Source organism: Bos javanicus, chromosome 9 (assembly GCF_032452875.1).
Source record: "Bos javanicus breed banteng chromosome 9, ARS-OSU_banteng_1.0, whole genome shotgun sequence".
Classification (NCBI taxonomy): domain Eukaryota; kingdom Metazoa; phylum Chordata; class Mammalia; order Artiodactyla; family Bovidae; genus Bos; species Bos javanicus.
In genome coordinates, this window is record NC_083876.1 from 49,107,432 (window position 1) to 49,122,954 (window position 15,523).

The following is a 15,523-nucleotide window of genomic DNA, read 5'->3' on the forward strand; positions in this document are numbered from 1 at the left end:
AGTGAAGTCGCTCAGTCGTGTCCGACTCCTAGCGACCCCATGGACTGCAGCCTACCAGACTCCTCCGTCCATGGATTTTCCAGGCAAGAGTACTGGAGTGGGTTGCCATTGACCTACACACCCGGAATCCCAGGATTCCTTCAGCTCCACCCCGCCCGCACGCCTGCCCGCCCAAGAGCCCGCCCTCGCAGTTGGCCGGGTCCGGATCCGAGCTCCGCGGGCAGGAGGCGGGGCGGCGGCGCGCGCGCGCGGGCGGGGTGGAGCTGAAGGAGCCGACGTGCGACGTTGGCGCCGCTGCCGGCGGGTGACGTGTAGGCCCGCGTCTCCTCCGCCCCCTCCCTGCTTGCCGGGTCTGTGGGTCTGTCCCCTGGTCGAGCCGTCTTCGTGGACCCTGCCCCAGGACTGGGAGGGATCCGGCTAGGCCGGCGTGGAGTGCGGACGAGGACGCGGCGGGGAAGTTGTCCTCTGGCCTTCTCTGCCCTGCCCTCTGCCCCCCACCCGGCGTGGGAAGTAAAGATCAAACCGAAAGGGAGGGAGACAGGAGCTGGCAGAGTGATGGGAAGCTCTTGAAGCGGGGCCGAAGGTGAGGATGGGGACCTGGGAGGAGAAGGGGAGCTGCGGCCCGGGGAAGCCGGCGGGAGGCGGGGCCAGGGCGCCCCAGGTGCGATTGTCTTTCGGCCCCGGAGGCGAGCCCGGACCTGTCATTCCTCTCTGGGCCTGAGACTTTTCCGTGGTCTCGGATAGTCTCGTCCTGCTCAGGAAATTTGTAGAGTGGGGGTGGGGATCAAAACATGAACACGGCCACATGTTGCCAAGGTGTTAGGCCACAAGGCGAAGACCAGATGCGTGCTTTTTCCCCCTGTGCGTGAGTAGTTTGTTTTCATTAGTTTTCTTTTTTCTTTGCAAAAATGTAATAACTTTTTCATTTTCTTTACGTGGACTTCGGAGAGAAATCAATTTACCAGTATTTTTTACTTTCACACTGAACAGTAAATAAACTGGATAGGGAGTGGACCATGGTGAATTGTGGGTGAATTTAGCAATCGAGGAATCTAGAATGTTATTTTGAAGAAAGTGTGTTGTATGTGCGAGCATGCTGCGATGTCGTGGGTACGTGGGCAGTTTTTTATTTTAAATAGGCTTCTTATCACACACTAACTTGTTCACTGATTGCAGTGTGCTCATGTATTTGCTCTCTGGTTTAAAAGAAACGTCATTTTAGCGCTAGCTAAAAGTTTAATACGAATGGCATGACATGTGCAGTTCAAACTAGTAATCTCATTTTCTTTCTTTCCCTAAGTAAAATTAGACTTGAGTAGCTGTTGTCTCCATCACCACATTTCATGTTTCATAGACTGAAATCATCTTTCCGACTTTTCAAAATGTTCTTAAAAGTTGAGGATTCAGCTTTTGATTCCAGTCTGGATTGTGCTCCTGTTCATATATCTTTTATTTTTAATCGTGGTTATAATAATATTCTTGCATAAGAAAAATGCTCTTTAGAGATGCCAGTTAAGTGTAAGCAAAACAGTGTTATTGGAGTGAATTGGGGCTTCCCTGGTGGCTCAGAGGGTAAAGCATCTGCCTGCAATGCGGGAGACCTGGGTTCAATCCCTGGGTCGGGAAGATCCCCTGGAGCAGGAAATGGCAACCCACTCCAGTACTGTTGCCTGGAAAATTCCATGGATGGAGGAGCCTGGTGGGCTACAGTCCATGGGGTGGCAGAGTCGGACACGACTAGGCGACTTCACTTATTTTCTTTCTTTAATTTTTCATGGCTTATCATTGTGATCCCTGCTGTATAATTTTAGTTTTCTTTCATTCATCATTCACTTATTTATGTCTTTCTATGTGCCAGGCACTATGCTAGGCCTAGGCAGTCAAGAGAGACAGGATGTCTGTACTTAGGAAACTTTCTATAGTCCTTCCTCCTTCTAATAGAGAATCTTGATTAGGGTTCCTCCTCATGCCACGGATATCTAGTTGACAAAAGCAAGGCTTTTTGCAAGAAAAAGTTACTGTCAGTGTTTATATATAAAGTGGCATTGAAAGAGGAGCAGATCATTTTACTTGAACAGCATGACTTGTTTTGTTTTTGATCAAAAAGATAGTATGCATGCTTGTGTTTTGCCGGTTAAGAGGAGTAAGTTTTCTTTTGGACAAGTTGACTTAATTATAAAATTCAGAATTAGAAGTCAGTTTATACCTGAAAAATAATACTTAAACATTAAAAATGTTTTTAAAGTAATTTTTCCAGTTTTTACGTTGGTCTGTTGGTCTATGTGTTAATAACTTGTAATTCATTAGAGTAATTCATAGTAGTTCTATGCACAGAGCATTTTCATCAGAAATATGTATAATACTTGTTGACTGAAGTGAATTTATTGTCCAATAATACCTTCCATGGGGCAGTAGTTAACATAAGCCCTTTTAGTACAGAATAGTCTTGATGTGTTGTTAATGTTCAGTCAGTAAGTTGTTTACCATTCTTTTGTGACCCCGTGGACTGCAGCGTGTCAGACTTCGCTGTCTTGATGTAATGTGGCACAGTTTTCAACTTTGAGCAGATGTCTACCTGAAACTGAAATTGTAGCAAACACATTTATGGAAAGAAAAAGTGCTTAATTACCAAGGAAGAGAGAATAAAGTATTTGGGTTTGCTCAGTTGTGTTCTGTTCTTTGTGACCCCCATGCAATGTTGTCTGCCAGGCTCCTGTGTCCATGGAATTTTCTAGGCAAGAATACTGAAGTGGGTTGCCATTTCCTACCCAGGGTTGAACCTGTGTCTTCTGTATTGGCAGGTGGATTCTCTACCATTGAGCTACCTGGGAGTATATGATTAATAATTATCCAAAGGCAGACTTTACGTGTCTATCTCCTACATTATACTCTAAAGTTACTTAAAATAGTTACTTATTTCTTTTGCCTGGTATAATATCTGGCACATGGTTGACAGACACATGTAAATATTCATTCATTCAATATGTACCATCTCATTTGAGTATTTTGTGGTTAGATGAGCAAGTGAATATTTTTGAGTGAGTTTGTCTACTGTTTGTTCATTTTCCTGCTGTGTTGGCTTATAATAATGTCTTATAGACATATTTATATTTCTGAAACTCTATGTGTTTCAGAGTTAGTGCAGTTAAACTTGTTTGAGTATTATGGTTTAATCAGATTATTCAGCCTGAAAGGGGCATAAAAAAATCATTTTGTAACCCTCTTTATTTTATTGATCAGAAAATTGATACCTTGAGAAGTTAACTGGTTTTCTGCCATCAAACAAATTGGCCTCTGAACTAATTTACCTCTATTTTTATTCTGTTTCTTCCCACTGCATTCTACTTCTAAGAAATTGTTATTTGAGTAGAATAACCCTTGGGGATCTTTGTAAATTAGATTCCCATTTTGTCTTCCTGGTGTTGGAGTCTGGGGTTAGTTTTTCTCCATTTCTGTGATTTCCTCTTCAAGGAGAATTCATAGGAATTGCATTTGTTATCAAAGGTTTGAACTGACATGGAAAATAAGGGTGGGAATTTGGGAAGATACATAATTTAAAAATGTAATATGTAAGAAATTTTCAGGTAATAATAAAATTCTTGGGATATGTTTTAATAAGATAACTGGGAAGAAATATTTATATTTGAAGAAGAAAAAGTTCACAGCTACTTATTTAATGACTAAACCAGAGATTGTCAAACTACTAAATCATAATTTTGGGAAGTGGTGTCTGGAAATGTCTATTTTCAAGTGAATTCCCAATGATTCCAGTGCAACCAATTCATATTGTTGAAGGACTTCATATTAAAGCATATGAATTCAAGAGCCTCTTAATTGTAGATAATATCTATTAAACCAGAACTTCAAAAGAAGGAAGGTAATTTTATCTTAGGATTGTGGAGTAGTTAGAGAGGCAGTTGATAATGTTTTCCAGCATTTTCAAAGACTTGCCAGGTTAATTTCAAATGAAGTGAGTGACCAGCAAGTTCCTCAGTTGTGTGTAGCTAAGAAATGTGGCATATGAATTTGATAAAGGAAAACTACATTTCATTTCAAGGGAGGAAATTCTTGTTTACTGATGAGACAATTTGGGTTTGCCAAAAAATTCTTGAAAGTGCATAAAGTGTTCAACAGGCTAATCAAATGTAACAATATAAAAATGGTAAATTCTACTCTTATTTATAAATACAAATAGATACAGCTTCATCTTGATTTAAGAGATTTAATTATAAAATTCTACATAAATAATTTATAAGAAATTAATGTGAAGGGCAGGTCACAGTTTGCAAAAGTGATTTCAGTGCACCTTTTTCTAGTGCACATGCCTTTTCTAAAATGTTCGGTTCGGTCGCTCAGTCGTGTCCGACTCTTTGTGACCCCATGAACCGCAGCATGCCAGGCCTCCCTGTCCACCTACCATCTTACTTGGGTTTCTCTCACCTTGGATGTGGGATATCTCTTTGTGGCTGCTCCAATAAAGTGCAGTCGCTGCTCCTTACCTTGGACGTGGGGTAGCTCCTCTCAGGCGCCGCCCCTGACCTCAGGCGTGGGGTGGCTCTTGCTTTAAGTAGTACCTCTGTCACCAAGGGGGCCCATTAAACATTCTTTCTGAGCATTCTTTAATGAGTGAAGGAAGCTTTGCAAAAATATTAGCAATGCTTTTACTCTGGGGACTGGAGAGGTAAGGAATAACCTAACGATCACTTCTGGAAGACTTCACAGTAATACTCTGAGTACACATCATTGAATAGATATTTATTGAGTTCTTTGGCACAGGCCAAGAACTTTGCCAGGTACCAAAGAGATGAAGATATACATTACTTATTCCCTCTTGGAGATTATAGTCAAGATGTTGGCTCTGTGAGAGTGTTCAGTGTAATTCCTTAAGGCAAGGACAAATACTAATGCATGGCCACTGACTGCTCTCCTAGCCATCTGAAGTTAGAAAAGTAGAGGCCCTGTCGCTGATTAAAAAGGTGAAAAAGCTGTTATCGTAAGTCAGAGATTTTGGCAATCAGCTCAGAAAGAAAACTGAGTGGGTTTTAGAGAGGTTTAAGGTTGCTTGACTTAACACCAAGCTTTGAGAACTCTTCTATTTGTATTTATTAGAAACAGAACACTGGAAAAACACAGCTTAAATTCTAAATCCCAGGATATTTTACTACATTTCTTGACAGCGTTTGGCATAGTTGACCATGTTGCTTGTTTAAAACTTATCCTTCCCTTATCCTAACCCCAGTCTGGCCTTACTTGACCTTGTGCTGTTCAGAATCTCCTTTACAGACCTTACCCCACCCCCACCCCTGCTATTTTTTCTGTAAAGACTTGTGTTTCTCCACCTTCTGCTGTCTTGTCTTCTTTAGTCTTCATGTAAATCCTTGCATGATTTTCAGCTGTTCCCATGGTATTCCTTATGATTCTCATGTTTATATTCAGACCTCTCTCCTGAATTTCACACCTGAATATTCAGTCCCTGCTGGCCATTTTTACTTGAATGTCATATGGACATCTTAGATTCACTCTGTTTGAGATTGAACTCATGATATTCTGGTCTAGTTTTGTGAATTATATCATCACCTGATCTGTCAACGTGGAAGTTAACTGTGGTCCTTGCCTCCTTCCCCACCACAGATAAAAATAATCAGCCTAAGCCAAATAGATTTGATTGGATTCTTCCACTTTCCTCTAATTCACTACCATTACAGTTCAGGAACTCTCATCTCTTCTTCTGGATTACTCTAACAACCTCATAGTGTCTTTCTGCTTCAGGTCTTGCCTTCCTGTGGTCCGTTTTCTTCTCTGCATTCATAGTGCGTGTGTGCGTGCTTAGTGGCTTCAGTCGTGTCCAACTCTGTACGACCTTATGGACCATGGCCTGCCAGGCTCCTCTGTCCATGGGATTCTCCAGGAAAGTAATCCCTGTTAAACACAGCTCAAGTCATTAACTCTTTTGGAGATTTCTTTTACTATTAAAAGAGTTTCCGAGCAACATGACTTACAAGGCCCTGATGACCTTGTTCCCACCTGTCTCTCCAGCCCCATCTCCTGCCACATTACATACTCCTTGACTACTATCCTTCAGTCATCTATTTAGTTCTTTGAATGTGGAATGTTCTCACCTCTCATCAGTATGTGTACCTGATTGACTCCTCATCCCTGTTGTCTCAAGTAAGGAAGGTACTTTTTCTTCCCGGTTTCCTTTTCTGCTAGGCTGGATGCACCTGCTTTGTGTTCCAAAAACGCTCATTACTGCCCTCTTTGAGAGCCAGCAGTCTTACTCTGTATTGAGATAGCTTATCTCATTGGGTTGTCTTCTGCACCAGATTGTGAGATTACCCTCCTGAAGTTTACTCCTTCAGCCCTGGGTACCTGGTGCCTCTCAGGTCACTGCAGCTGCCCTCATAGATGGTCACTTAAGTGTCACCACTACAGACTTGTCTAATCTTTTACTTTGTGTTCATTCTTGTCATTTAAACTTTTAAATAGTTGATACCTATTAAAAAAATCTGGAGATCTCTTATTAACTTTTACTCTTAAGAAGATACAGTATTTACCAAAAGAGTTAGGGAAGACAGATATTTGAATATTCAGAGTAGTGTTTCTAAATACAGGATACAGAGTTAAATTTGGATTTCAGGTAAGCAACAGTGATTTTTTTTTTTTTTTTAGTATAACTATATCCCATTTAAGAATGTCTCAAATATTGCATAGGACATATTATACTAAAAGAATGATTTATTAAACAACCTGAAATTCAAATTTAATCCTGCATTTTATATTTTTATCTGGCAACTGTAACTTACAAAAAAATTTGTGTGATTCTTAGCCTGAGAGCATAGACACAAAGGTAGATTGGGTCTCTTGAAAATGTAATCCTGATGTTAATCATACATTAACTCCAATGATCAAGAAGAGAGAGGTGTCTCAAGAAACTGATGCTGTGCCTGAGTATTTTTTTAAAATATAAGTTGAACAATGGAGAAAGAGTACAAAAACTAAGAATGAATTAAAGAAAAGTGAATTTGTAGAACCTGTGATGTGAATCCTTGAAGAAACACTGAGGATAGCGAAACAGTTTTTAAGCTACATTTAGCAGTGTATTTCTTGGGGCAATTACTAGGATGTTAAAAGAGAAAATAGATTTAATTAACTGCTAAATTCTCTTCCCTCTTTTATGCTAAGGAGAATGGACTCTGGATTGAAAATGGCAGAATTAATTTGGTTAAATGGAATTGAAGTACATTATGGGTGGCAATATTAAAAGAGCGCCCAGGTGTTCAATGTTAAGTCTCATAAGCCAGAGCATTTTCAGGAATGCTTTTAGAAGCTGCGATTTGCTAGACATTCAGTTTGATGCTTTCACAATTCTTCTGTTTCTTATTAGGCTTCTGTGTTTATTTAAAACTTAATTAGGGAGGGAGGTTCAAATGGGATATACATACACCTATGGCTGATTCATGTGGATGTATGGCAGAAACCAACACAGTATTGTAAAACAATTATCCTTCAGTTAAAAATAAATAAACTTAATTAAAACCTTAGTTTTGATATATTTCCAGAATATGGAAAATGTTCAGAAAATAATGTAACACACATTGCCAAGCAGATTTAACAAGGAGTAATTTTTGCCTTGCTGCTACTGCTGCTGCTGCTAAGTCACTTCAGTTGTGTCTGACTCTGTGTGACCCCATGGACAGCAGCCCACCAGGCTCCCCCATCCCTGGGATTCTCCAGGCAAGAACACTGGAGTGGGTTGCCATTTCCTTCTCCAATGCATGAAAGTGAAAAGTGAAAGTGAAGTCACTCAGTCGTGTCCGACCCTCAGCGACCCCATGGACTCCAGCCTTCCCGGCTCCTCCATCCATGGGATTTTCCAGGCAAGAGTACTGGAGTGGGGTGCCATTGCCTTCTCCGAATTTTTTTTTTTTTTTTTTAGTTGCTTCAATTCTTCTCTTGAAAAGCGTTGCTAATTTTTTTTTCTCTTTTGTCACTTCTCTGCTGCCTCTCAATCCATTGCCTTGAAGCTGTTGTATAAAGTTCTCATGCATGTTTCGACATACTTCTGAGTGACAGGATATAAGCCAAGGCTTAATGAGGGGTATTGGTGGAAAGAAATGGTACTGATTACCTTGGTGAAGAGAACATTTAAAGTAAGATGACAGGTTTATATCTAGAAGTCACTTATGTGAACAGAGTACTCAACTTTGAAAACTCACTGACATTAGACAGTACAGATAATTTTTTTAAAGTACTTTTAAGATCAGAAATCAACATCTAGTACTTAGTGACCCAGATACTTTGTGATTTATACTTACATGGAGATTTTTTATAAGCCACTGAAAAACATCGATGTTTAACCTATACAGATGTCATTTTTATTAAACAATCAATAACTACCATGATTTTCCTGGTATCTTTACTGTAAAAATGGTTAACTAGCAATCTTTAGAGGTTTCCTTTAGTAATTATGTTCTAAAAAAGGTTGGAGATGTCATTGTCAAAACTTATTTTTTTCTCTGAAATGTAGTATATATAATTGGTTGGTAAAAAAAAATGGCTTAGAAAGTTAGAATATAAGAAAGAAGGAGAAATATGGATCTGACCCTTTCAGACATCTTTCAGTTTAGGAAGCTGTGAGTAACAGAGTATGGAGTGAGAGTTCAGCTCAGAACAGGGCACACAGAAAATATTCTTATTAACTGTATTTGTCAGGGTGCATTTCTGGCTAATACAGAGTGAAAGAGAGTACCCTCTTTTAGTAATTAAGTCTTTAATTCAATAAGATTGAAACAAACAGTTCAGACTAGAATGTTAAGTAACGGTCCTGGCAATACATTGTTTCAGAAAGACTAAGTAAAGCACGCATTACATTAAATAACATGTAACTATGATAAAATTCTTATGTACTCTAATTTGTAATGCCCAATGAGTTAGTAATTTCCTTTTCTGTTTTTATATTTCTTGTTTACAACATAAATTCACCTCAGTCCTGTTGTTAATGCCTACTTTTTCTCTACTTCAGAGAGAGGGGTAGAGATTTCATCTGCTATTTCAAGGTAGTGGCAGCTTCTTTGACATAGTGTCGAGTTAGGGCTATTCAAGAATTTCCTCTACACAAAACAGTAAATAAAGATCAAAGCCATTATACTCTTTGATAAATTTTTTTTTAGGATTTGGAGTGTATAATTCTAGTTTATTTGCATGTAAAAACTATCAGATTTCTGAAAGATCACTGGAGCTCATATTTGGGAATGTGGTGGTGTTCCATATAACCGTGGTACAGAGGAACAAGTGTGCAAGATCAGGAAAATGCTTTCTCTAAACAGCTAAAGCTAACTCCAGAGCATCACTTGAGTTTTGGGTTTGGTGTATGAGGGTACCTTATGAGAGGTTTCAGTTAAATTAATCTTCTCAGGGCTCATTAGGGGACAGGAACAGAGTCCCTGAGTCGATCTTTCCAGAGGCCCATAGATTGGAGTGGAATGAGAATTTTGCCTTTTTCAGCTAATTTGGGCCGCAACCTTTTCTACTGGAACGAAAGGAAAATATGTATTGCCTTGTATGTAGTGAGTCTGCTCCACACGTTTTCTGGAATACGTGTGCTGGTTTGTTCCTTGTGGGGTGTTTTTTCTGACTGTTCTTCTCATCTGTGCTGATATGTTATTCTTGCCATTTATCGTCCCAGGAATATTTAAAAGAAAAGCTTTTCTTATCCTTTGTTAAAAGTAAATATAACCTTGGAGGTCTTCTGTAGACTCTTAGGTTAATAGTTATGAGTCTGTCTAGGTTTTCTCCCCTATCTGTGGTTGGTAAACCTGGAGTTAATGTAAGTAAGTAGTTGAAGGGAAAAGTTAGAGAACAAGAATCTTGTATATATAAATTTTATTCTTAACAAGCCATTATAGATTTTGATTCATATAAAAGGTGTATATGTTGTTGTTGTTCGTTGTTCAGTCGCTAAGTTTTGTGCAACTCTTTGTGACCCCATGAACTGCAGGGCATTAGGCTTCCTTGTTCTTCACTATCTCCCAGAGTTTGCTCAGACTCATGTCCATTGAGTCAGTGATGCTATCCAACCATCTCATCCTCTGTTGCCCCCTTTTCTTCTTGTCCTTAATTTTTCCTAGCATCAGGGTCTTTTCCGGTGAGTTGACTCTTTGCATCAGGTGGCCAGAGTATTTGAGCTTCAGCATCAGTCCTTCCAATGAATATCCAGAGTTGATTTCCTGTAAGACTGACTTGTTTGGTCTCTTTGCTATCGAAGGGAATCTCAGGAGTCTTCTCCAACACCGCAGTTTAAAAACATCAACTCTTCGGTGCTTACCTTTCTTTATGGTCCAACTCTCTCACATCCATACCTGACTACTGGAAAAACTATAGCTTTGTCTATATGAACCTTTCTTGGCAAAGTAATGTCTCTGCTTTTTAATACACTAAGTTTGTCATAGGATTTCTTCCAAGGAGCAAGCATCTTTTAATTTTGAGGCTGCAGTCATCATCTGCAGTGATTTTGGAGTCCAGGAAAATAAAGTCTATCACTGTTTCCACTTTTCCCCCATCTATTTGACATGAAGTGATGGGACCAGATACCATGATCTTAGTTTTTTGAATGCTGAGTTTTAAGCCAGCTTTTTTGCTCTCCACTTTCATGTTCATCAAGAGGCTCTTTAGTTCCTCTTCACTTTCTGCCATTAGAGTGGTATCATTTGCATATCTGAGGTTGTTCATATTTCTTCTGGCAGTCTTGATTCCAGCTTGTGCTTCTTCCAGCCCAGCGTTTCTCATGATGTACTCTGCATATAAGTTAAATAAGCAGGGTGACAATATACACCTGATGTACACCTTTCCCAATTTGGAACCAGTCTGTTATCCCATATCCAGTTCTAACTGTTGCTTATTGACCTGCATACACATTTCTCGATGAGGCAGGTAACGTGATCTGGTATTCCCATCTCTTTAAGAATTTTCCACAGTTTGTTGTGATTCACATAGTCAAAGGCTTTAGCAGTAGTCAATGAAGCACATTTTTTTTTTTTTAATTCCTTTGCTTTTTCTGTGATCCAGTGGATGTTGGCAATTTGATCTCTGGTTCCTCTGCCTTTTCTAAATCCAGCTTGTACATCTGGAATTTCTCTGTTCACTTGCTGTTGAAGCCTTGCTTGAAGGATTTTGAGCATTACATTGCTAGCATGTGAAATGAGTGCAATTGTATGGTAGTTTGAACATTCTCTGGCATTTTCTTTCTTTGGGATTGGAATGAAAAGTGACCTTTTCTACTGCTAAGTTTTCCAAACTTGTTGGCATATTGAGTGCAGCACTAACAGCATCATCTTTTAGATTTTGATTCATGAAAAGAAATGTATATGTATGTATTTATTTATCTTTGCTGTGCTTTCTCAGTTCTCCATGTTCCAGGTGTGTTACCTAACTTGATTGGAAACTATTCAAGAGCCATTGCTTCTTGCTTAAGAATGAGTTAAGATCTAAAGTGAACTTGTTTGGTGAAGGTTATGAATAGTTACAAATTTCCCTTGAAAGTCCTTTAGGAAGACACCAGGTTGTCAAAACCTACTGTCTCTCAATATGTCATATACAGCCACACTTTTCCTCCAAACTTGGGACATATCGTAGTTTCTGAGGATGAACAAGATGAAAAAGTTGGCTTGTGTTTAATGGCCATGTATATTTTTTTAAAAAGGGAACTTGGTTTTAAACCTTGGAGTCCTGCAGTACAGCAGGATTCTCAGTTGGATATGCATGTAGTTATTGAAACAGACTTAAGGGAGCATCATATTCTTGTTGTTCACCCCCGTTCACTCAAGAGCATGTATTGAGTATGTGAAATAGTGGACAGAATCTCTAGCATTATTTTTTGTGTCTGTCTATACCTTGTATTTGGTTTCCTTTGTTTGATTCAAATAATTAATTAAATATACCTAAGATGTGACTTCACATTGACCTGTTGGTGGCATAAGGTACAAGGCAAGTAAGGAATACAAGTTCAGTACAAGTAACTAAAAGTTTTCTTTAGGATTTACCATGAAAAAAAAATCGCCCCCTTTTGAAATGGTATAGTAGAGGATTTGTATATATATATATATATGTACTACCATCATGGCTCAGAGGGTAAAGCGTCTGCCTGCAGTGCGGGAGATCAGAGTTCAATCCCTGGGTGGGAAGATCCCCTGGAGAAGGAAATGGCAACCCACTCCAGTATTCTTGCCTGGAGAGTCCCATGGATGGAAGAGCCTGGTAAGCTACAGTCCATGGGATCGCAAAGAGTCGGACATGACTGAGCGACTTCACTTCACTTCACTTCATATATATATATATATATATATATATATATATATATAAAATATCTATTAAGGCTTATTTTTCTGAATTCTAATTTTAACTGTGTTAATTATATCTATATCACAACTTGATTTTTTTTAACAGATGAATTAAAATTAAATATTTCAGCTTATTTTTTCTAAAAGGTATTGTATGTGGGCATATAATTCTGTTTTGGCTATTGAAATCTTAAATTCTAATTTTTGTTCCATTCACAGCCTCATCCATCTTTTCAGTGCTTTTATCCCTTACCTACATTGTATCTCTTTTACTTTCTTTTTCCCCTCCTAATAATTACCTGGTATTCATGATCACCAACAAGCAATTGCTTGACTTTATACTTATTAGGAAATATAGTTTGTTTCTTCTTGAGTTTTTGTTATTTATTTGTAATTAAAAATACTGTAACTGTATTTTCCTAAAGTTGCTGTCAAGCAGTTGGACCCTTTTTAGAGTTGAGAAACATGGGTTTGGAATATGAAAAATAAATCTTATAATTTTTAATATGCTACTTCAGAATAATGTGTACTAGAATTCTAGCTTACAAATTATTGGTTAATATTGCTTCACAAAGGGAAATACGTTACTGTCAGATATTTTTCTTCCCTATTTGAATGTTAAAAAGGGCGGTTAACTTCTTCAAAACAGTTTCTGTTTATCTGTTTCTGTATATCTGTCAATATATCTAATTGACAGTCTAAAGGCTTATTCAGATAACCATAGAGGAGTACTTCAGGGAATAGGAAAAAAAAAAAAGTGACTTCTAGGCTTTCTATCTTTTAGAAAGATAGATATATTTGTTTTGAGGGATATTTTTATTTACAAAATTTTGGTTGGAATAAAAATTACTGGGGTAGCAATTGCTTTGTAGGTCAGTTTATCTTGATAAGCCTTCGCTGTATCTTGTATCAGAAAGTTTAATAGTAAACATTACGATGTCTGTCTTTAAGACCTCTTAGTTGAATGTCTTTTCCTTTTGTTTTGGACCTCAAATCCAGCACTCAATCATTTGCGCCATTTAGGCTCTACTGCCCTCCTATTGTCCCTGAGTTATCAAACCTTAACCCTATATAATGCCAACCTTTGTTCCTGTGCCAGATTGTTGCCATTCTAAATTTATGGTTTCCAACATGGGATGAGCATTCATTTGCCACCTGAAAAATCCTTTTATGATTTATTAGTCAGTTTCCTCTCATTGTTGATGGTAAGGTCAAACTTTTGCCTCTGTCTTCAAAAATTCCATCTCACTTTATTTTGGCTAGTTTTGGATCTCAAAGAAAATAGGAGTCATTTGGTGGAACTATCTTTTACCATATTTTTTTCTCTCCCTATTTACCTTCTGCTTCCCTTATAAACATATATGCACTTCTACTCACCCAGCCCGCCACACTCCTTCTATCCAAGTGGTATATCTAGACCCATGATTGTCTCTCTTGCTTTCTCAGGGACCCTACTGTCCTAAGTCATGTTCATAGTCTTTGCTTTGGTTACTCAACCTGTCTTTATTGGCTCTCATCTGATTTATAGAATTGTGCTGAACTCTCTCTTGTATTACTAAAAAGTATTAACCCTATGTTTTCACTATTTCTTGCTTTTTCTTCTCAACCACATTCCTTGAAAGAGTCGCTAGTACTCAATTTCTTCCTTTCCATTTATGTTTCACCCACTGAAATATGCTTTCTTCCACCATTTGTTTTGAAAATGTGTTTTCTAAAGTCATCTAAGACTTTAGTGGCTGAGTGCACTGGACTATGTAGCATAACATTTGAAACCTTTTCTTGTGATACCACTTTCTTTATATGACAGCTCTTTTTTGGTCCTTTAGGACTCTGTCCTTGGCCCTCTACTGTCTACTCTCAAGAGGTTTTTAGGGATACATGGGTGGATTTCATGGCTTTCGTGCATCCTCTGAAATGAATTACAAAATGTTTGTACGTGTGTATGTCTGTTTTCTTAGGGAGAGAGTCTGCAGGTTTATATAAATAATTTCACATAAAGGAGTATGTTCAACCATGCTTTTAACTACATTGAAGGGATAACACTAAATCTGTCCTTCTAGCCCCAGACCTCTGATAGGAAACCCTAAACCGTATATCCCACTTGATGGCCCATGATCAAAACTTTCCAAAGCAGAACTAATCATCTTTGTTCTTCCAGTACGCCTTCTCTACATACACACTCAGCTGTTCTGCCTTTCATGAGCTAGAAAGGTGGGGGTCCTGCCTCTTTCACCTTCATCCTCACATCCTGTCCATGAATTTCTTCTGTCTCCCAAATAAAAACATTTCTCAAATCCATCCTTTTCTGTCTTTTCTTGCTTCAATTGTATCCTCTGTTTTTCACCTAGTTTATTGAAATAAATTTCCAAATAGTTTGCTTGTCTCCAATTTGACCTCACCTTTAATCTGTTCACTACACTTAAATCTGAGTCATTTTTCTACAATATGTTATATTTTTTAGCAGGATAAAAAGTGCTTAAATTGAAACATGCTGTTGGGTCTCTGCTTACATCTTTAATTTCATGAGTCTCCAAATGAACTATTTTATAGGTTTTTTTAAGCAATAATCTGTTGGTTTAGTTTTCTTCTTTATATATTTACCTTGGAATAACCTTTTTTCCCCCACTCAAGTCCTTTAAAATCTCAGTTTCCTTCCTTCTTACCTACTTTCGTTTCCACCTTCTTAGGTGTTTCTCCCTTGTCTTCCTACAGTTATATCTGCATAATTTTTGCAGCTGTTTTTCTTTCTTTTCAGCTGTATTGTATATTTGTTATCTAGGGTAAGAGGCAGTCATACAAGAACTGTTTTTTCTTTTTCCCCCTTTTTAAATCTCTAGATCCTTGCAGGGTATCTAATACATTGTAGGTGATCTATAGATATTTGTTGATTAAATGAATAACCATAAGATTGAAAATTTATTTTTTCAATTTGAACTTTCCCTTAAATGTTTGGCGATCTTTTTACTGGTATAGGATACAGTGGGTTTTGAAGAATAGAGTTCTGTAAACCTTATTTATACCCAGTGCTTAACACAGTTCCTGCTGGATAGGAGATCCTAAAATATTTGTGAATAAATGATTTACAGGTAACTATGAAGAAGTGAACTATTATATTTTACAGTGGTGGTCATTTAACTTCAGGAATAAAGTAGATAAAACCAAATAAAAAAAAATCAAGGAATGTGCTT

The 15,523-nt window shown here is 38.2% G+C and overlaps 1 protein-coding gene across 1 annotated transcript in view; it reads left to right on the plus strand.

The window, feature by feature from the left end:
* Positions 1-254: 254 nt before the first annotated feature.
* The window catches only part of ASCC3 (activating signal cointegrator 1 complex subunit 3), a 335,161-nt gene continuing 319,892 nt past the window's right edge, over positions 255-15,523 (plus strand). Inside the window, exon 1 of the mRNA XM_061427741.1 lies at positions 255-583. The gene's annotated coding sequence lies outside the window, so the exon portion shown is untranslated. The remainder of the gene's footprint in view (positions 584-15,523) is intronic.